The following is a 19434-nucleotide window of genomic DNA, read 5'->3' on the forward strand; positions in this document are numbered from 1 at the left end:
AGACTGGTGTCTTTATTTTATTGCCGACTAGGAAAAACCATGAAAAACTGCCGAGAAGAAAAATGAAGTGTCTCATAAAAAGAGGAGAGCAGGTAGTTTAGACAGCAAAAAGCCTACAATACCCGGTATTCCCAAGCGGTCTCCCATCCAAGTACTGACCAGGCCCTACGCTGCTTTACTACGGTGTTCGGACGAGAACCGGTATATTCAGCGTGGTATGGTCGTAGGCAACATACCTACAGAATTTAGCTCATTTATGCTTGTCCTCAACCTCACGGACGAACGGATTGACAGTACGCCCCGTCTCTGCCACCAGAGGGAGCTTGAAGGCATTGACCAATGAGAGCGAAGATGTAGTGACTGTGAAGGGCTGTAACCATGGATGGGATGCTGATGGTGTAACAGTGCCTATGATGCACACGACACACCTGCTGATGGAGGTGTGGGCCTGATTTTCTGGACTGCGCGCTCTGCGTTCCGAGGGGCCATGGATGCTGCCCGAATGTCACGATGCGGCCCGGCATCAATCTTGTCTTCTAGAGAAGGAAAATGATGATGACTGTTTTGGGAGGCATTCCAAGCATATGAATTCTTGCTTTGTTTGCTATGAATTCACTGCCAGAGAAGGCCGAGATATGGCCAGGAGTGCCACCAGCTTCCCCTGAAGAACATTCCAGGTTGATAGCTGTCCCAGGCACGGGCCAGCGCCTTGCATTTTTTCCTGGTCACAGTTACTACCGTAACAGCAGTTATAACTATGCGTGACGTCATAATCGTGCTCTGACAGTCTCCGGTGGGCTGTCTTTAAGTGGATCCTGATTGAGGCGCCAAATTGTCTGCCATGATGCCAAAACGTCTGCGACGCTGTATCTACAGGACGAGGCGGAGGAGGCGATGTTGTCCCTTTGGACTTCATTCAAAGTAATTAGGACATGACTAGACTGGTGTCTTTATTTTATTGCCGACTAGGAAAAACCATGAAAAATTGAAGAGAAGAAAAATGAAGTGTCCTATAAAAAGAGGAGAGCAGGTAGTTTAAAAAGCCTACAACACCCGGTATTCCCAAGCGGTCTCCCATCCAAGTACTGACCAGGCCCTACGCTGCTTTACTACGGTGTTCGGACGAGAACCGGTATATTCAGCGTGGTATGGTCGTAGGCAACATACCTACAGAATTTAGCTCATTTATCCTTGTCCTCAACCTCACGGACGAACGGATTGACAGTACGCCCCGTCTCTGCCACCAGAGGGAGCTTGAAGGCATTGACCAATGAGAGCGAAGATGTAGTGACTGTGAAGGGCTGTAACCATGGATGGGATGCTGATGGTGTAACAGTGCCTATGATGCACACGACACACGTGCTGATGGAGGTGTGGGCCTGATTTTCTGGACTGCGCGCTCTGCGTTCCGAGGGGCCATGGATGCTGCCCGAATGTCACGATGCGGCCCGGCATCAATCTTGTCTTCTACAGAAGGAAAATGATGATGACTGTTTTGGGAGGCATTCCAAGCATATGAATTCTTGCTTTGTTTGCTATGAATTCACTGCCAGAGAAGGCCGAGATATGGCCAGGAGTGGCACCAGCTTCCCCTGAAGAACATTCCCGGTTGATAGCTGTCCCAGGCACGGGCCAGCGCCTTGCATTTTTTCCTGGTCACAGTTACTACCGTAACAGCAGTTATAACTATGCGTGACGTCATAATCGTGCTCTGACAGTCTCCGGTGGGCTGTCTTTAAGTGGATCCTGATTGAGGCGCCAAATTGTCTACCATGATGCCAAAACGTCTGCGACGCTGTATCTACAGGACGAGGCGGAGGAGGCGATGTTGTCCCTTTGGACTTCATTCAAAATAATTAGGACATGACTAGACTGGTGTCTTTATTTTATTGCCGACTAGGAAAAGCCATGAAAAATTGAAGAGAAGAAAAATGAAGTGTCTTATAAAAAGAGGAGGGCAGGTAGTTTAGACAGCAAAAAGCCTACAACACCCGGTATTCCCAAGCGGTCTCCCATCCAAGTACTGACCAGGCCCTACGCTGCTTTACTACGGTGTTCGGACGAGAACCGGTATATTCAGCGTGGTATGGTCGTAGGCAACATACCTACAGAATTTAGCTCATTTATCCTTGTCCTCAACCTCACGGACGAACGGATTGACAGTACGCCCCGTCTCTGCCACCAGAGGGAGCTTGAAGGCATTGACCAATGAGAGCGAAGATGTAGTGACTGTGAAGGGCTGTAACCATGGATGGGATGCTGAGGGTGTAACAGTGCCTATGATGCACACGACACACCTGCTGAGGGAGGTGTGGGCCTGATTTTCTGGACTGCGCGCTCTGCGTTCCGAGGGGCCATGGATGCTGCCCGAATGTAACCATGCGGCCCGGCATCAATCTTGTCTTCTACAGAAGGAAAATGATGATGACTGTTTTGGGAGGCATTCCAAGCATATGAATTCTTGCTTTGTTTGCTATGAATTCACTGCCAGAGAAGGCCGAGATATGGCCAGGAGTGCCACCAGCTTCCCCTGAAGAACATTCCAGGTTGATAGCTGTCCCAGGCACGGGCCAGCGCCTTGCATTTTTTCCTGGTCACAGTTACTACCGTAACAGCAGTTATAACTATGCGTGACGTCATAATCGTGCTCTGACAGTCTCCGGTGGGCTGTCTTTAAGTGGATCCTGATTGAAGCGCCAAATTGTCTGCCATGATGCCAAAACGTCTGCGACGCTGTATCTACAGGACGAGGCGGAGGAGGCGATGTTGTCCCTTTGGACTTCATTCAAAATAATTAGGACATGACTAGACTGGTGTCTTTATTTTATTGCCGACTAGGAAAAACCATGAAAAATTGAAGAGAAGAAAAATGAAGTGTCTTATAAAAAGAGGAGAGCAGGTAGTTTAGACAGCAAAAAGCCTACAACACCCGGTATTCCCAAGCGGTCTCCCATCCAAGTACAGACCAGGCCCTACGCTGCTTTACTACGGTGTTCGGACGAGAACCGGTATATTCAGCGTGGTATGGTCGTAGGCAACATACCTACAGAATTTAGCTCATTTATGCTTGTCCTCAACCTCACGGACGAACGGATTGACAGTACGCCCGTCTCTGCCACCAGAGGGAGCTTGAAGGCATTGACCAATGAGAGCGAAGATGTAGTGACTGTGAAGGGCTGTAACCATGGATGGGATGCTGAGGGTGTAACAGTGCCTATGATGCACACGACACACCTGCTGAGGGAGGTGTGGGCCTGATTTTCTGGACTGCGCGCTCTGCGTTCCGAGGGGCCATGGATGCTGCCCGAATGTAACCATGCGGCCCAGCATCAATCTTGTCTTCTAGAGAGGGAAAATGATGATGACTGTTTTGGGAGGCATTCCAAGCATATGAATTCTTGCTTTGTTTGCTATGAATTCACTGCCAGAGAAGGCTGAGAGATGGCCAGGAGTGCTACCAGCTTCCCCTGCCGCACATTCCATGTTGATATCTGTCCCAGGCACGGGCCAGTGCTGTGCAATTTTTCCTGGTGACAGTTACTACCGTGACAGCAGTTATAACTATGCGTGACGTGATAATCGTGCTCTGACTTTCTTGACTGCGCGCTGTACGTTCCGAGGGGCCATGGATATTGAACGAATGGCACGACGCGGTCCCTCATCAGTCTTGTCTTTTAGAGAAGGAAAATGATGATGACTGTTTGGGAGGCATTCCAAGCATATGAATTCTTGCTTTGTTTACTATGAATTCACTGCCAGAGAAGGCCGAGATATGGCCAGGAGTGCCACCAGCTTCCTCTGCCGCACATTCCATGTTGATATCTCTCCCAGGCACGGGCCAGCGCCGTGCAATTTTTCGTGGTGACAGTTACTACCGTAACAGCAGTTATAACTATGCGTGACGTCATAATCGTGCTCTGACAGTCTCCGGTGGGCTGTCTTGAAGTGGATCCTGATTGAGGCACCAAATTGTCTGCCATGATGCCAAAAGTGTCTCATAAAAAGAGGAGAGCAGGTAGTTTAGACAGCAAAAAGCCTACAACACCCGGTATTCCCAAACGGTCTCCCATCCAAGTACTGACCAGGCCCTACACTGCTTTACTACGGTGTTCGGATGAAAACCAGTATATTCAGCGTGGTATGGTCGTAGGCAACATACCTACAGAATTTAGCTCATTTATGCTTGTCCTCAACCTCACGGACGAACGGATTGACAGTACGCCCCGTCTCTGCCACCAGAGGGAGCTTGAAGGCATTGACCAATGAGAGCGAAGATGTAGTGACTGTGAAGGGCTGTAACCATGGATGGGATGCTGATGGTGTAACAGTGCCTATGATGCACACGACACACCTGCTGATGGAGGTGTGGGCCTGATTTTCTGGACTGCGCGCTCTCCGTTCCGAGGGGCCATGGATGCTGCCCGAATGTCACGATGCGGCCCGGCATCAATCTTGTCTTCTAGAGAAGGAAAATGATGATGACTGTTTTATGAGGCATTCCAAGCATATGAATTCTTGCTTTGTTTGCTATGAATTCACTGCCAGAGAAGGCTGAGAGATGGCCAGGAGTGCCACCAGCTTCCTCTGCCGCACATTCCAAGTTGATATCTCTCCCAGGCACGGGCCAGCGCCGTGCAATTTTTTCCTGGTGACAGTTACTACCGTAACAGCAGTTATAACTATGCGTGACGTCATAATCGTGCTCTGACAGTCTCTGGTGGGCTGTCTTGAGGTGGATCCTGATTCAGGCACCAAATTGTCTGCCATGATGCCAAAACGTCTGCGACGCTGTATCTACAGGACGAGGCGGAGGAGGCGATGTTGTCCCTTTGGACTTCATTCAAAATAATTAGGACAGGACTAGACTCTTGTCTTTATTTTATTGCCGACTAGGAAAAACCATGAAAAATTGCCGAGAAGAAAAATGAAGTGTCTCATAAAAAGAGGAGAGCAGGTAGTTTAGACAGCAAAAAGCCTACAACACCCGGTATTCCCAAGTGGTCTCCCATCCAAGTACTGACCAGGCCCTACGCTGCTTTACTACGGTGTTCGGACGAGAACCGGTATATTCAGCGTGGTATGGTCGTAGGCAACATACCCACAGAATTTAGCTCATTAATGCTTGTCCTCAACCTCACGGACGAACGGATTGACAGTACGCCCCGTCTCTGCCACCAGAGGGAGCTTGAAGGCATTGACCAATGAGAGCGAAGATGTAGTGACTGTCAAGGGCTGTAACCATGGATGGGATGCTGATGGTGTAACAGTGCCTATGATGCACACGACACACCTGCTGATGGAGGTGTGGGCCTGATTTTCAGGACTGCGCGCTCTCCGCTCCGAGGGGCCATGGATGCTGCCCGAATGTCACGATGCGGCCCGGCATCAATCTTGTCTTCTAGAGAAGGAAAATGATGATGACTGTTTTATGAGGCATTCCAAGCATATGAATTCTTGCTTTGTTTGCTATGAAGGTGTTTGCCTGACTTTCTTGACTGCGCGCTGTACGTTTCGAGGGGCCATGGATACTGAACGAATGGCACGACGCGGTCCCTCATCAGTCTTGTCTTTTAGAGAAGGAAAATGATGATGACTGTTTGGGAGGCATTCCAAGCATATGAATTCTTGCTTTGTTTACTATGAATTCACTACCAGAGAAGGTCGAGATATGGCCAGGAGTGCCACCAGCTTCCTCTGCCGCACATTCCATGTTGATATATCTCCCAGGCACGGGCCAGCGCCGTGCAATTTTTCCTGGTGACAGTTACTACCGTAACAGCAGTTATAACTATGCGTGACGTCATAATCGTGCTCTGACATTCTCCGGTGGGCTGTCTTGAAGTGGATCCTGATTCAGGCACCAAATTGTCTGCCATGATGCCAAAACGTCTGCGATGCTGTATCTACAGGACGAGGCGGAGGAGGCGATGTTGTCCCTTTGGACTTCATTCAAAATAATTAGGACAGGACTAGACTGGTGTCTTTATTTTATTGCCGACTAGGAAAAACCATGAAAAATTGAAGAGAAGAAAAATGAAGTGTCCTATAAAAAGAGGAGAGCAGGTAGTTTAGACAGCAAAAAGCCTACAACACCCGGTATTCCCAAGCGGTCTCCCATCCAAGTACTGACCAGGCCCTACGCTGCTTTACTACGGTGTTCGGACGAGAACCGGTATATTCAGCGTGGTATGGTCGTAGGCAACATACCTACAGAATTTAGCTCATTTATGCTTGTCCTCAACCTCACGGACGAACGGAGTGACAGTACGCCCCGTCTCTGCCACCAGAGGGAGCTTGAAGGCATTGACCAATGAGAGCGAAGATGTAGTGACTGTCAAGGGCTGTAACCATGGATGGGATGCTGATGGTGTAACAGTGCCTATGATGCACACGACACACGTGCTGATGGAGGTGTGGGCCTGATTTTCTGGACTGCGCGCTCTGCGTTCCGAGGGGCCATGGATGCTGCCCGAATGTCACGATGCGGCCCGGCATCAATCTTGTCTTCTAGAGAAGGAAAATGATGATGACTGTTTTGGGAGGCATTCCAAGCATATGAATTCTTGCTTTGTTTGCTATGAATTCACTGCCAGAGAAGGCCGAGATATGGCCAGGAGTGGCACCAGCTTCCCCTGAAGAACATTCCCGGTTGATAGCTGTCCCAGGCACGGGCCAGCGCCTTGCATTTTTTCCTGGTCACAGTTACTACCGTAACAGCAGTTATAACTATGCGTGACGTCATAATCGTGCTCTGACAGTCTCCGGTGGGCTGTCTTTAAGTGGATCCTGATTGAGGCGCCAAATTGTCTACCATGATGCCAAAACGTCTGCGACGCTGTATCTACAGGACGAGGCGGAGGAGGCGATGTTGTCCCTTTGGACTTCATTCAAAATAATTAGGACATGACTAGACTGGTGTCTTTATTTTATTGCCGACTAGGAAAAGCCATGAAAAATTGAAGAGAAGAAAAATGAAGTGTCTTATAAAAAGAGGAGGGCAGGTAGTTTAGACAGCAAAAAGCCTACAACACCCGGTATTCCCAAGCGGTCTCCCATCCAAGTACTGACCAGGCCCTACGCTGCTTTACTACGGTGTTCGGACGAGAACCGGTATATTCAGCGTGGTATGGTCGTAGGCAACATACCTACAGAATTTAGCTCATTTATGCTTGTCCTCAACCTCACGGACGAACGGATTGACAGTACGCCCCGTCTCTGCCACCAGAGGGAGCTTGAAGGCATTGACCAATGAGAGCGAAGATGTAGTGACTGTGAAGGGCTGTAACCATGGATGGGATGCTGAGGGTGTAACAGTGCCTATGATGCACACGACACACCTGCTGAGGGAGGTGTGGGCCTGATTTTCTGGACTGCGCGCTCTGCGTTCCGAGGGGCCATGGATGCTGCCCGAATGTAACCATGCGGCCCGGCATCAATCTTGTCTTCTAGAGAGGGAAAATGATGATGACTGTTTTGGGAGGCATTCCAAGCATATGAATTCTTGCTTTGTTTGCTATGAATTCACTGCCAGAGAAGGCTGAGAGATGGCCAGGAGTGCTACCAGCTTCCCCTGCCGCACATTCCATGTTGATAGCTGTCCCAGGCACGGGCCAGCGCCGTGCAATTTTTCCTGGTGACAGTTACTACCGTAACAGCAGTTATAACTATGCGTGACGTCATAATTGTGCTCTGACAGTCTCCGGTGGGCTGTCTTGAGGTGGATCCTGATTCAGGCACCAAATTGTCTGCCATGATGCCAAAACGTCTGCGACGCTGTATCTACAGGACGAGGCGGAGGAGGCGATTGGGCCCCTTTGGACTTCATTCAAAATAATTAGGACAGGACTAGACTGGTGTCTTTATTTTATTGCCGACTAGGAAAAACCATGAAAAACTGCCGAGAAGAAAAATGAAGTGTCTCATAAAAAGAGGAGAGCAGGTAGTTTAGACAGCAAAAAGCCTACAACACCCGGTATTCCCAAGCGGTCTCCCATCCAAGTACTGACCAGGCCCTACGCTGCTTTACTACGGTGTTCGGACGAGAACCGGTATATTCAGCGTGGTATGGTCGTAGGCAACATACCTACAGAATTTAGCTCATTTATCCTTGTCCTCAACCTCACGGACGAACGGATTGACAGTACGCCCCGTCTCTGCCACCAGAGGGAGCTTGAAGGCATTGACCAATGAGAGCGAAGATGTAGTGACTGTGAAGGGCTGTAACCATGGATGGGATGCTGATGGTGTAACAGTGCCTATGATGCACACGACACACCTGCTGATGGAGGTGTGGGCCTGATTTTCTGGACTGCGCGCTCTGCGTTCCGAGGGGCCATGGATGCTGCCCGAATGTCACGATGCGGCCCGGCATCAATCTTGTCTTCTACAGAAGGAAAATGATGATGACTGTTTTGGGAGGCATTCCAAGCATATGAATTCTTGCTTTGTTTGCTATGAATTCACTGCCAGAGAAGGCCGAGATATGGCCAGGAGTGCCACCAGCTTCCCCTGAAGAACATTCCAGGTTGATAGCTGTCCCAGGCAAGGGCCAGCGCCTTGCATTTTTTCCTGGTCACAGTTACTACCGTAACAGCAGTTATAACTATGCGTGACGTCATAATCGTGCTCTGACAGTCTCCGGTGGGCTGTCTTTAAGTGGATCCTGATTGAGGCGCCAAATTGTCTGCCATGATGCCAAAACGTCTGCGACGCTGTATCTACAGGACGAGGCGGAGGAGGCGATGTTGTCCCTTTGGACTTCATTCAAAGTAATTAGGACATGACTAGACTGGTGTCTTTATTTTATTGCCGACTAGGAAAAACCATGAAAAATTGAAGAGAAGAAAAATGAAGTGTCTTATAAAAAGAGGAGAGCAGGTAGTTTAGACAGCAAAAAGCCTACAACACCCGGTATTCCCAAGCGGTCTCCCATCCAAGTACTGACCAGGCCCTACGCTGCTTTACTACGGTGTTCGGACGAGAACCGGTATATTCAGCGTGGTATGGTCGTAGGCAACATACCTACAGAATTTAGCTCATTTATGCTTGTCCTCAACCTCACGGACGAACGGAGTGACAGTACGCCCCGTCTCTGCCACCAGAGGGAGCTTGAAGGCATTGACCAATGAGAGCGAAGATGTAGTGACTGTGAAGGGCTGTAACCATGGATGGGATGCTGATGGTGTAACAGTGCCTATGATGCACACGACACACCTGCTGATGGAGGTGTGGGCCTGATTTTCTGGATTGCGCGCTCTTCGTTCCGAGGGGCCATGGATGCTGCCCGAATGTCACGATGCGGCCCGGCATCAATCTTGTCTTCTACAGAAGGAAAATGATGATGACTGTTTTGGGAGGCATTCCAAGCATATGAATTCTTGCTTTGTTTGCTATGAATTCACTGCCAGAGAAGGCCGAGATATGGCCAGGAGTGCCACCAGCTTCCCCTGAAGAACATTCCAGGTTGATAGCTGTCCCAGGCACGGGCCAGCGCCTTGCATTTTTTCCTGGTCACAGTTACTACCGTAACAGCAGTTATAACTATGCGTGACGTCATAATCGTGCTCTGACAGTCTCCGGTGGGCTGTCTTTAAGTGGATCCTGATTGAGGCGCCAAATTGTCTGCCATGATGCCAAAACGTCTGCGACGCTGTATCTACAGGACGAGGCGGAGGAGGCGATGTTGTCCCTTTGGACTTCATTCAAAATAATTAGGACATGACTAGACTGGTGTCTTTATTTTATTGCCGACTAGGAAAAACCATGAAAAATTGAAGAGAAGAAAAATGAAGTGTCTTATAAAAAGAGGAGAGCAGGTAGTTTAGACAGCAAAAAGCCTACAACACCCGGTATTCCCAAGCGGTCTCCCATCCAAGTACAGACCAGGCCCTACGCTGCTTTACTACGGTGTTCGGACGAGAACCGGTATATTCAGCGTGGTATGGTCGTAGGCAACATACCTACAGAATTTAGCTCATTTATGCTTGTCCTCAACCTCACGGACGAACGGATTGACAGTACGCCCCGTCTCTGCCACCAGAGGGAGCTTGAAGGCATTGACCAATGAGAGCGAAGATGTAGTGACTGTGAAGGGCTGTAACCATGGATGGGATGCTGATGGTGTAACAGTGCCTATGATGCACACGACACACCTGCTGAGGGAGGTGTGGGCCTGATTTTCTGGACTGCGCGCTCTGCGTTCCGAGGGGCCATGGATGCTGCCCGAATGTAACCATGCGGCCCGGCATCAATCTTGTCTTCTAGAGAGGGAAAATGATGATGACTGTTTTGGGAGGCATTCCAAGCATATGAATTCTTGCTTTGTTTGCTATGAATTCACTGCCAGAGAAGGCTGAGAGATGGCCAGGAGTGCTACCAGCTTCCCCTGCCGCACATTCCATGTTGATATCTGTCCCAGGCACGGGCCAGTGCTGTGCAATTTTTCCTGGTGACAGTTACTACCGTGACAGCAGTTATAACTATGCGTGACGTGATAATCGTGCTCTGACTTTCTTGACTGCGCGCTGTACGTTCCGAGGGGCCATGGATATTGAACGAATGGCACGACGCGGTCCCTCATCAGTCTTGTCTTTTAGAGAAGGAAAATGATGATGACTGTTTGGGAGGCATTCCAAGCATATGAATTCTTGCTTTGTTTACTATGAATTCACTGCCAGAGAAGGCCGAGATATGGCCAGGAGTGCCACCAGCTTCCTCTGCCGCACATTCCATGTTGATATCTCTCCCAGGCACGGGCCAGCGCCGTGCAATTTTTCGTGGTGACAGTTACTACCGTAACAGCAGTTATAACTATGCGTGACGTCATAATCGTGCTCTGACAGTCTCCGGTGGGCTGTCTTGAAGTGGATCCTGATTGAGGCACCAAATTGTCTGCCATGATGCCAAAAGTGTCTCATAAAAAGAGGAGAGCAGGTAGTTTAGACAGCAAAAAGCCTACAACACCCGGTATTCCCAAACGGTCTCCCATCCAAGTACTGACCAGGCCCTACACTGCTTTACTACGGTGTTCGGATGAAAACCAGTATATTCAGCGTGGTATGGTCGTAGGCAACATACCTACAGAATTTAGCTCATTTATGCTTGTCCTCAACCTCACGGACGAACGGATTGACAGTACGCCCCGTCTCTGCCACCAGAGGGAGCTTGAAGGCATTGACCAATGAGAGCGAAGATGTAGTGACTGTGAAGGGCTGTAACCATGGATGGGATGCTGATGGTGTAACAGTGCCTATGATGCACACGACACACCTGCTGATGGAGGTGTGGGCCTGATTTTCTGGACTGCGCGCTCTCCGTTCCGAGGGGCCATGGATGCTGCCCGAATGTCACGATGCGGCCCGGCATCAATCTTGTCTTCTAGAGAAGGAAAATGATGATGACTGTTTTATGAGGCATTCCAAGCATATGAATTCTTGCTTTGTTTGCTATGAATTCACTGCCAGAGAAGGCTGAGAGATGGCCAGGAGTGCCACCAGCTTCCTCTGCCGCACATTCCAAGTTGATATCTCTCCCAGGCACGGGCCAGCGCCGTGCAATTTTTTCCTGGTGACAGTTACTACCGTAACAGCAGTTATAACTATGCGTGACGTCATAATCGTGCTCTGACAGTCTCTGGTGGGCTGTCTTGAGGTGGATCCTGATTCAGGCACCAAATTGTCTGCCATGATGCCAAAACGTCTGCGACGCTGTATCTACAGGACGAGGCGGAGGAGGCGATGTTGTCCCTTTGGACTTCATTCAAAATAATTAGGACAGGACTAGACTCTTGTCTTTATTTTATTGCCGACTAGGAAAAACCATGAAAAATTGCCGAGAAGAAAAATGAAGTGTCTCATAAAAAGAGGAGAGCAGGTAGTTTAGACAGCAAAAAGCCTACAACACCCGGTATTCCCAAGTGGTCTCCCATCCAAGTACTGACCAGGCCCTACGCTGCTTTACTACGGTGTTCGGACGAGAACCGGTATATTCAGCGTGGTATGGTCGTAGGCAACATACCCACAGAATTTAGCTCATTTATGCTTGTCCTCAACCTCACGGACGAACGGATTGACAGTACGCCCCGTCTCTGCCACCAGAGGGAGCTTGAAGGCATTGACCAATGAGAGCGAAGATGTAGTGACTGTCAAGGGCTGTAACCATGGATGGGATGCTGATGGTGTAACAGTGCCTATGATGCACACGACACACCTGCTGATGGAGGTGTGGGCCTGATTTTCAGGACTGCGCGCTCTCCGCTCCGAGGGGCCATGGATGCTGCCCGAATGTCACGATGCGGCCCGGCATCAATCTTGTCTTCTAGAGAAGGAAAATGATGATGACTGTTTTATGAGGCATTCCAAGCATATGAATTCTTGCTTTGTTTGCTATGAAGGTGTTTGCCTGACTTTCTTGACTGCGCGCTGTACGTTTCGAGGGGCCATGGATACTGAACGAATGGCACGACGCGGTCCCTCATCAGTCTTGTCTTTTAGAGAAGGAAAATGATGATGACTGTTTGGGAGGCATTCCAAGCATATGAATTCTTGCTTTGTTTACTATGAATTCACTACCAGAGAAGGTCGAGATATGGCCAGGAGTGCCACCAGCTTCCTCTGCCGCACATTCCATGTTGATATATCTCCCAGGCACGGGCCAGCGCCGTGCAATTTTTCCTGGTGACAGTTACTACCGTAACAGCAGTTATAACTATGCGTGACGTCATAATCGTGCTCTGACATTCTCCGGTGGGCTGTCTTGAAGTGGATCCTGATTCAGGCACCAAATTGTCTGCCATGATGCCAAAACGTCTGCGATGCTGTATCTACAGGACGAGGCGGAGGAGGCGATGTTGTCCCTTTGGACTTCATTCAAAATAATTAGGACAGGACTAGACTGGTGTCTTTATTTTATTGCCGACTAGGAAAAACCATGAAAAATTACCGAGAAGAAAAATGAAGTGTCTCATAAAAAGAGGAGAGCAGGTAGTTTAGACAGCAAAAAGCCTACAACACCCGGTATTCCCAAGCGGTCTCCCATCCAAGTACTGACCAGGCCCTACGCTGCTTTACTACGGTGTTCGGACGAGAACCGGTATATTCAGCGTGGTATGGTCGTAGGCAACATACCTACAGAATTTAGCTCATTTATGCTTGTCCTCAACCTCACGGACGAACGGATTGACAGTACGCCCCGTCTCTGCCACCAGAGGGAGCTTGAAGGCATTGACCAATGAGAGCGAAGATGTAGTGACTGTCAAGGGCTGTAACCATGGATGGGATGCTGATGGTGTAACAGTGCCTATGATGCACACGACACACCTGCTGATGGAGGTGTGGGCCTGATTTTCTGGACTGCGCGCTCTCCGTTCCGAGGGGCCATGGATGCTGCCCGAATGTCACGATGCGGCCCGGCATCAATCTTGTCTTCTAGAGAAGGAAAATGATGATGACTGTTTTGGGAGGCATTCCAAGCATATGAATTCTTGCTTTGTTTGCTATGAATTCACTGCCAGAGAAGGCTGAGAGAAGGCCAGGAGTGCCACCAGCTTCCCCTGCCGCACATTCCATGTTGATAGCTGTCCCAGGCACGGGCCAGCGCCGTGCAATTTTTCCTTGTGACAGTTACTACCGTAACAGCAGTTATAACTATGCGTGACGTCATAATCGTGCTCTGACAGTCTCCGGTGGGCTGTCTTGAGGTGGATCCTGATTCAGGCACCAAATTGTCTGCCATGATGCCAAAACGTCTGCGACGCTGTATCTACAGGACGAGGCGGAGGAGGCGATGTTGTCCCTTTGGACTTCATTCAAAATAATTAGGACAGGACTAGACTGGTGTCTTTATTTTATTGCCGACTAGGAAAAACCATGAAAAACTGCCGAGAAGAAAAATGAAGTGTCTCATAAAAAGAGGAGAGCAGGTAGTTTAGACAGCAAAAAGCCTACAACACCCGGTATTCCCAAGCGGTCTCCCATCCAAGTACTGACCAGGCCCTACGCTGCTTTACTACGGTGTTCGGACGAGAACCGGTATATTCAGCGTGGTATGGTCCTAGGCATCATACCCACAGAATTTAGCTCATTTATGCTTGTCCTCAACCTCACGGACGAACGGATTGACAGTACGCCCCGTCTCTGCCACCAGAGGGAGCTTGAAGGCATTGACCAATGAGAGCGAAGATGTAGTGACTGTCAAGGGCTGTAACCATGGATGGGATGCTGATGGTGTAACAGTGCCTATGATGCACACGACACACCTGCTGATGGAGGTGTGGGCCTGATTTTCTGGACTGAGCGCTCTCCGTTCCGAGGGGCCATGGATGCTGCCCGAATGTCACGATGCGGCCCGGCATCAATCTTGTCTTCTAGAGAAGGAAAATGATGATGACTGTTTTATGAGGCATTCCAAGCATATGAATTCTTGCTTTGTTTGCTATGAATTCACTGCCAGAGAAGGCTGAGAGTTGGCCAGGAGTGCCACCAGCTTCCTCTGCCGCACATTCCAAGTTGATATCTCTCCCAAGCACGGGCCAGCGCCGTGCAATTTTTCCTGGTGACAGTTACTACCGTAACAGCAGTTATAACTATGCGTGACGCTATAATCGTGCTCTGACAGTCTCCGGTGGGCTGTCTTGAAGTGGATCCTGATTCAGGCACCAAATTGTCTGCCATGATGCCAAAACGTCTGCGATGCTGTATCTACAGGACGAGGCGGAGGAGGCGATGTTGTCCCTTTGGACTTCATTCAAAATAATTAGGACAGGACTATACTGGTGTCTTTATTTTATTGCCGACTAGGAAAAACTATGAAAAACTGCCGAGAAGAAAAATGAAGTGTCTCATAAAAAGAGGAGAGCAGGTACTTTAGACAGCAAAAAGCCTACAACACCCGGTATTCCCAAGCGGTATCCCATCCAAGTACTGACCAGGCCCTACGCTGCTTTACTACGGTGTTCGGACGAGAACCGGTATATTCAGCGTGGTATGGTCGTAGGCAACATACCTACAGAATTTAGCTCATTTATGCTTGTCCTCAACCTCACGGACGAACGGATTGACAGTACGCCCCGTCTCTGCCACCAGAGGGAGCTTGAAGGCATTGACCAATGAGAGCGAAGATGTAGTGACTGTCAAGGGCTGTAACCATGGATGGGATGCTGATGGTGTAACAGTGCCTATGATGCACACGACACACCTGCTGATGGAGGTGTGGGCCTGATTTTCTGGACTGCGCGCTCTGCGTTCCGAGGGGCCATGGATGCTGCCCGAATGTCACGATGCGGCCCGGCATCAATCTTGTCTTCTACAGAAGGAAAATGATGATGACTGTTTTGGGAGGCATTCCAAGCATATGAATTCTTGCTTTGTTTGCTATGAATTCACTGCCAGAGAAGGCCGAGATATGGCCAGGAGTGCCACCAGCTTCCCCTGAAGAACATTCCAGGTTGATAGCTGTCCCAGGCACGGGCCAGCGCCTTGCATTTTTTCCTGGTCACAGTTACTACCGTAACAGCAGTTATAACTATGCGTGACGTCATAATCGTGCTCTGACAGTCTCCGGTGGGCTGTCTTTAAGTGGATCCTGATTGAGGCGCCAAATTGTCTGCCATGATGCCAAAACGTCTGCGACGCTGTATCTACAGGACGAGGCGGAGGAGGCGATGTTGTCCCTTTGGACTTCATTCAAAATAATTAGGACATGACTAGACTGGTGTCTTTATTTTATTGCCGACTAGGAAAAACCATGAAAAATTGAAGAGAAGAAAAATGAAGTGTCTTATAAAAAGAGGAGAGCAGGTAGTTTAGACAGCAAAAAGCCTACAACACCCGGTATTCCCAAGCGGTCTCCCATCCAAGTACTGACCAGGCCCTACGCTGCTTTACTACGGTGTTCGGACGAGAACCGGTATATTCAGCGTGGTATGGTCGTAGGCAACATACCTACAGAATTTAGCTCATTTATGCTTGTCCTCAACCTCACGGACGAACGGATTGACAGTACGCCCCGTCTCTGCCACCAGAGGGAGCTTGAAGGCATTGACCAATGAGAGCGAAGATGTAGTGACTGTGAAGGGCTGTAACCATGGATGGGATGCTGAGGGTGTAACAGTGCCTATGATGCACACGACACACCTGCTGATGGAGGTGTGGGCCTGATTTTCTGGACTGCGCGCTCTGCGTTCCGAGGGGCCATGGATGCTGCCCGAATGTAACCATGCGGCCCGGCATCAATCTTGTCTTCTAGAGAAGGAAAATGATGATGACTGTTTTGGGAGGCATTCCAAGCATATGAATTCTTGCTTTGTTTGCTATGAATTCACTGCCAGAGAAAGCTGAGAGATGGCCAGGAGTGCTAGCAGCTTCCCCTGCCGCACATTCCATGTTGATATCTGTCCCAGGCACGGGCCAGCGCCGTGCAATTTTTCCTGGTGACAGTTACTACCGTGACAGCAGTTATAACTATGCGTGACGTCATAATTGTGCTCTGACAGTCTCCGGTGGGCTGTCTTGAGGTGGATCCTGATTCAGGCACCAAATTGTCTGCCATGATGCCAAAACGTCTGCGATGATGTGTCTACAGGACGAGGCGCAGGAGGCGATTGGGCCCCTTTGGACTTCATTCAAAATAATTAGGACAGGACTAGACTAGTGTCTTTATTTTATTGCCGACTAGGAAAAACCATGAAAAATTGTCGAGAAAAAAAATGAAGTTTCTCATAAAAAGAGGAGAGCAGGTAGTTTAGACAGCAAAAAGCCTACAACACCCGGTATTCCCAAACGGTCTCCCATCCAAGTACTGACCAGGCCCTACACCGCTTTACTACGGTGTTCGGACGAGAACCGGTATATTCAGCGTGGTATGGTCGTAGGCAACATACCTACAGAATTTAGCTCATTTATGCTTGTCCTCAACCTCACGGACGAATGGATTGACAGTACGCCCCGTCTCTGCCACCAGAGGGAGCTTGAAGGCATTGAGCAATGAGAGCGAAGATGTAGTGACTGTCAAGGGCTGTAACGATGGATGGGATGCTGATGGTGTAACAGTGCCTATGATGCACACGACACACCTGCTGATGGAGGTGTGGGCCTGATTTTCAGGACTGCGCGCTCTCCGTTCCGAGGGGCCATGGATGCTGCCCGAATGTAACCATGCGGCCCGGCATCAATCTTGTCTTCTAGAGAAGGAAAATGATGATGACTGTTTGGGAGGCATTCCAAGCATATGAGTTCTTGCTTTGTTTGCTATGAATTCACTGCCAGAGAAGGCTGAGAGATGGCCAGGAGTGCCACCAGCTTCCCCTGCCGCACATTCCATGTTGATAGCTGTCCCAGGCACGGGCCAGCGCCGTGCAATTTTTCCTGGTGACAGTTACTACCGTAACAGCAGTTATAACTATGCGTGACGTCATAATCGTGCTCTGACAGTCTCCGGTGGGCTGTCTTGAGGTGGATCCTGATTCAGGCACCAAATTGTCTGCCATGATGCCAAAACGTCTGCGACGCTGTATCTACAGGACGAGGCGGAGGAGGCGATTGGGCCCCTTTGGACTTCATTGAAAATAATTAGGACAGGACTAGACTGGTGTCTTTATTTTATTGCCGACTAGGAAAAACCATGAAAAACTGCCGAGAAGAAAAATGAAGTGTCTCATAAAAAGAGGAGAGCAGGTAGTTTAGACAGCAAAAAGCCTACAACACCCGGTATTCCCAAGCGGTCTCCCATCCAAGTACTGACCAGGCCCTACGCTGCTTTACTACGGTGTTCGGACGAGAACCGGTATATTCAGCGTGGTATGGTCGTAGGCAACATACCTACAGAATTTAGCTCATTTATGCTTGCCCTCAACCTCACGGACGAACGGATTGACAGTACGCCCCGTCTCTGCCACCAGAGGGAGCTTGAAGGCATTGACCAATGAGAGCGAAGATGTAGTGACTGTGAAGGGCTGTAACCATGGATGGGATGCTGATGGTGTAACAGTGCGTATGATGCACACGACACACCTGCTGATGGAGGTGTGGGCCTGATTTTCTGGACTGCGCGCTCTGCGTTCCGAGGGGCCATGGATGCTGCCCGAATGTCACGATGCGGCCCGGCATCAATCTTGTCTTCTAGAGAAGGAAAATGATGATGACTGTTTTGGGAGGCATTCCAAGCATATGAATTCTTGCTTTGTTTGCTATGAATTCACTGCCAGAGAAGGCCGAGATATGGCCAGGAGTGCCACCAGCTTCCCCTGAAGAACATTCCCGGTTGATAGCTGTCCCAGGCACGGGCCAGCGCCTTGCATTTTTTCCTGGTCACAGTTACTACCGTAACAGCAGTTATAACTATGCGTGACGTCATAATCGTGCTCTGACAGTCTCCGGTGGGCTGTCTTTAAGTGGATCCTGATTGAGGCGCCAAATTGTCTACCATGATGCCAAAACGTCTGCGACGCTGTATCTACAGGACGAGGCGGAGGAGGCGATGTTGTCCCTTTGGACTTCATTCAAAATAATTAGGACATGACTAGACTGGTGTCTTTATTTTATTGCCGACTAGGAAAAGCCATGAAAAATTGAAGAGAAGAAAAATGAAGTGTCTTATAAAAAGAGGAGGGCAGGTAGTTTAGACAGCAAAAAGCCTACAACACCCGGTATTCCCAAGCGGTCTCCCATCCAAGTACTGACCAGGCCCTACGCTGCTTTACTACGGTGTTCGGACGAGAACCGGTATATTCAGCGTGGTATGGTCGTAGGCAACATACCTACAGAATTTAGCTCATTTATGCTTGTCCTCAACCTCACGGACGAACGGATTGACAGTACGCCCCGTCTCTGCCACCAGAGGGAGCTTGAAGGCATTGACCAATGAGAGCGAAGATGTAGTGACTGTGAAGGGCTGTAACCATGGATGGGATGCTGAGGGTGTAACAGTGCCTATGATGCACACGACACACCTGCTGAGGGAGGTGTGGGCCTGATTTTCTGGACTGCGCGCTCTGCGTTCCGAGGGGCCATGGATGCTGCCCGAATGTAACCATGCGGCCCGGCATCAATCTTGTCTTCTAGAGAGGGAAAATGATGATGACTGTTTTGGGAGGCATTCCAAGCATATGAATTCTTGCTTTGTTTGCTATGAATTCACTGCCAGAGAAGGCTGAGAGATGGCCAGGAGTGCTACCAGCTTCCCCTGCCGCACATTCCATGTTGATAGCTGTCCCAGGCACGGGCCAGCGCCGTGCAATTTTTCCTGGTGACAGTTACTACCGTAACAGCAGTTATAACTATGCGTGACGTCATAATTGTGCTCTGACAGTCTCCGGTGGGCTGTCTTGAGGTGGATCCTGATTCAGGCACCAAATTGTCTGCCATGATGCCAAAACGTCTGCGACGCTGTATCTACAGGACGAGGCGGAGGAGGCGATTGGGCCCCTTTGGACTTCATTCA

The 19434-nt window shown here is 49.5% G+C and overlaps 20 non-coding genes across 20 annotated transcripts; all 20 read right to left on the reverse strand.

The window, feature by feature from the left end:
* Positions 1–110: 110 nt before the first annotated feature.
* Positions 111–229, reverse strand: LOC140228125 (5S ribosomal RNA). The gene has a single exon (XR_011901130.1). It is a non-coding gene; the product is annotated as a 5S ribosomal RNA (ribosomal RNA).
* Positions 230–1041: 812 nt separating this feature from the next.
* LOC140228203 (5S ribosomal RNA) lies at positions 1042–1160 on the reverse strand. Its single transcript, XR_011901200.1, has one exon. It is a non-coding gene; the product is annotated as a 5S ribosomal RNA (ribosomal RNA).
* An 819-nt stretch (positions 1161–1979) lies between these two features.
* LOC140228204 (5S ribosomal RNA) lies at positions 1980–2098 on the reverse strand. The gene has a single exon (XR_011901201.1). It is a non-coding gene; the product is annotated as a 5S ribosomal RNA (ribosomal RNA).
* An 819-nt stretch (positions 2099–2917) lies between these two features.
* Positions 2918–3036, reverse strand: LOC140228120 (5S ribosomal RNA). The gene has a single exon (XR_011901125.1). It is a non-coding gene; the product is annotated as a 5S ribosomal RNA (ribosomal RNA).
* A 997-nt stretch (positions 3037–4033) lies between these two features.
* LOC140228167 (5S ribosomal RNA) lies at positions 4034–4152 on the reverse strand. Its single transcript, XR_011901169.1, has one exon. It is a non-coding gene; the product is annotated as a 5S ribosomal RNA (ribosomal RNA).
* An 820-nt stretch (positions 4153–4972) lies between these two features.
* LOC140228186 (5S ribosomal RNA) lies at positions 4973–5091 on the reverse strand. The gene has a single exon (XR_011901184.1). It is a non-coding gene; the product is annotated as a 5S ribosomal RNA (ribosomal RNA).
* A 990-nt stretch (positions 5092–6081) lies between these two features.
* On the reverse strand, positions 6082–6200 carry LOC140228205 (5S ribosomal RNA). The gene has a single exon (XR_011901202.1). It is a non-coding gene; the product is annotated as a 5S ribosomal RNA (ribosomal RNA).
* Positions 6201–7019: 819 nt separating this feature from the next.
* Positions 7020–7138, reverse strand: LOC140228206 (5S ribosomal RNA). Its single transcript, XR_011901203.1, has one exon. It is a non-coding gene; the product is annotated as a 5S ribosomal RNA (ribosomal RNA).
* An 819-nt stretch (positions 7139–7957) lies between these two features.
* On the reverse strand, positions 7958–8076 carry LOC140228207 (5S ribosomal RNA). The gene has a single exon (XR_011901204.1). It is a non-coding gene; the product is annotated as a 5S ribosomal RNA (ribosomal RNA).
* Positions 8077–8895: 819 nt separating this feature from the next.
* On the reverse strand, positions 8896–9014 carry LOC140228208 (5S ribosomal RNA). Its single transcript, XR_011901205.1, has one exon. It is a non-coding gene; the product is annotated as a 5S ribosomal RNA (ribosomal RNA).
* Positions 9015–9833: 819 nt separating this feature from the next.
* Positions 9834–9952, reverse strand: LOC140228122 (5S ribosomal RNA). Its single transcript, XR_011901127.1, has one exon. It is a non-coding gene; the product is annotated as a 5S ribosomal RNA (ribosomal RNA).
* A 998-nt stretch (positions 9953–10950) lies between these two features.
* LOC140228169 (5S ribosomal RNA) lies at positions 10951–11069 on the reverse strand. The gene has a single exon (XR_011901171.1). It is a non-coding gene; the product is annotated as a 5S ribosomal RNA (ribosomal RNA).
* An 820-nt stretch (positions 11070–11889) lies between these two features.
* LOC140228198 (5S ribosomal RNA) lies at positions 11890–12008 on the reverse strand. The gene has a single exon (XR_011901195.1). It is a non-coding gene; the product is annotated as a 5S ribosomal RNA (ribosomal RNA).
* Positions 12009–12998: 990 nt separating this feature from the next.
* LOC140228210 (5S ribosomal RNA) lies at positions 12999–13117 on the reverse strand. The gene has a single exon (XR_011901207.1). It is a non-coding gene; the product is annotated as a 5S ribosomal RNA (ribosomal RNA).
* An 819-nt stretch (positions 13118–13936) lies between these two features.
* Positions 13937–14055, reverse strand: LOC140228138 (5S ribosomal RNA). The gene has a single exon (XR_011901142.1). It is a non-coding gene; the product is annotated as a 5S ribosomal RNA (ribosomal RNA).
* An 819-nt stretch (positions 14056–14874) lies between these two features.
* LOC140228115 (5S ribosomal RNA) lies at positions 14875–14993 on the reverse strand. Its single transcript, XR_011901120.1, has one exon. It is a non-coding gene; the product is annotated as a 5S ribosomal RNA (ribosomal RNA).
* Positions 14994–15812: 819 nt separating this feature from the next.
* LOC140228212 (5S ribosomal RNA) lies at positions 15813–15931 on the reverse strand. Its single transcript, XR_011901208.1, has one exon. It is a non-coding gene; the product is annotated as a 5S ribosomal RNA (ribosomal RNA).
* An 819-nt stretch (positions 15932–16750) lies between these two features.
* LOC140228151 (5S ribosomal RNA) lies at positions 16751–16869 on the reverse strand. Its single transcript, XR_011901154.1, has one exon. It is a non-coding gene; the product is annotated as a 5S ribosomal RNA (ribosomal RNA).
* An 818-nt stretch (positions 16870–17687) lies between these two features.
* On the reverse strand, positions 17688–17806 carry LOC140228213 (5S ribosomal RNA). The gene has a single exon (XR_011901209.1). It is a non-coding gene; the product is annotated as a 5S ribosomal RNA (ribosomal RNA).
* An 819-nt stretch (positions 17807–18625) lies between these two features.
* Positions 18626–18744, reverse strand: LOC140228214 (5S ribosomal RNA). Its single transcript, XR_011901210.1, has one exon. It is a non-coding gene; the product is annotated as a 5S ribosomal RNA (ribosomal RNA).
* Between the last annotated feature and the right edge of the window lie 690 nt (positions 18745–19434).

This window comes from Diadema setosum, chromosome 4 (assembly GCF_964275005.1).
Source record: "Diadema setosum chromosome 4, eeDiaSeto1, whole genome shotgun sequence".
NCBI classification, from domain to species: Eukaryota; Metazoa; Echinodermata; class Echinoidea; order Diadematoida; family Diadematidae; genus Diadema; species Diadema setosum.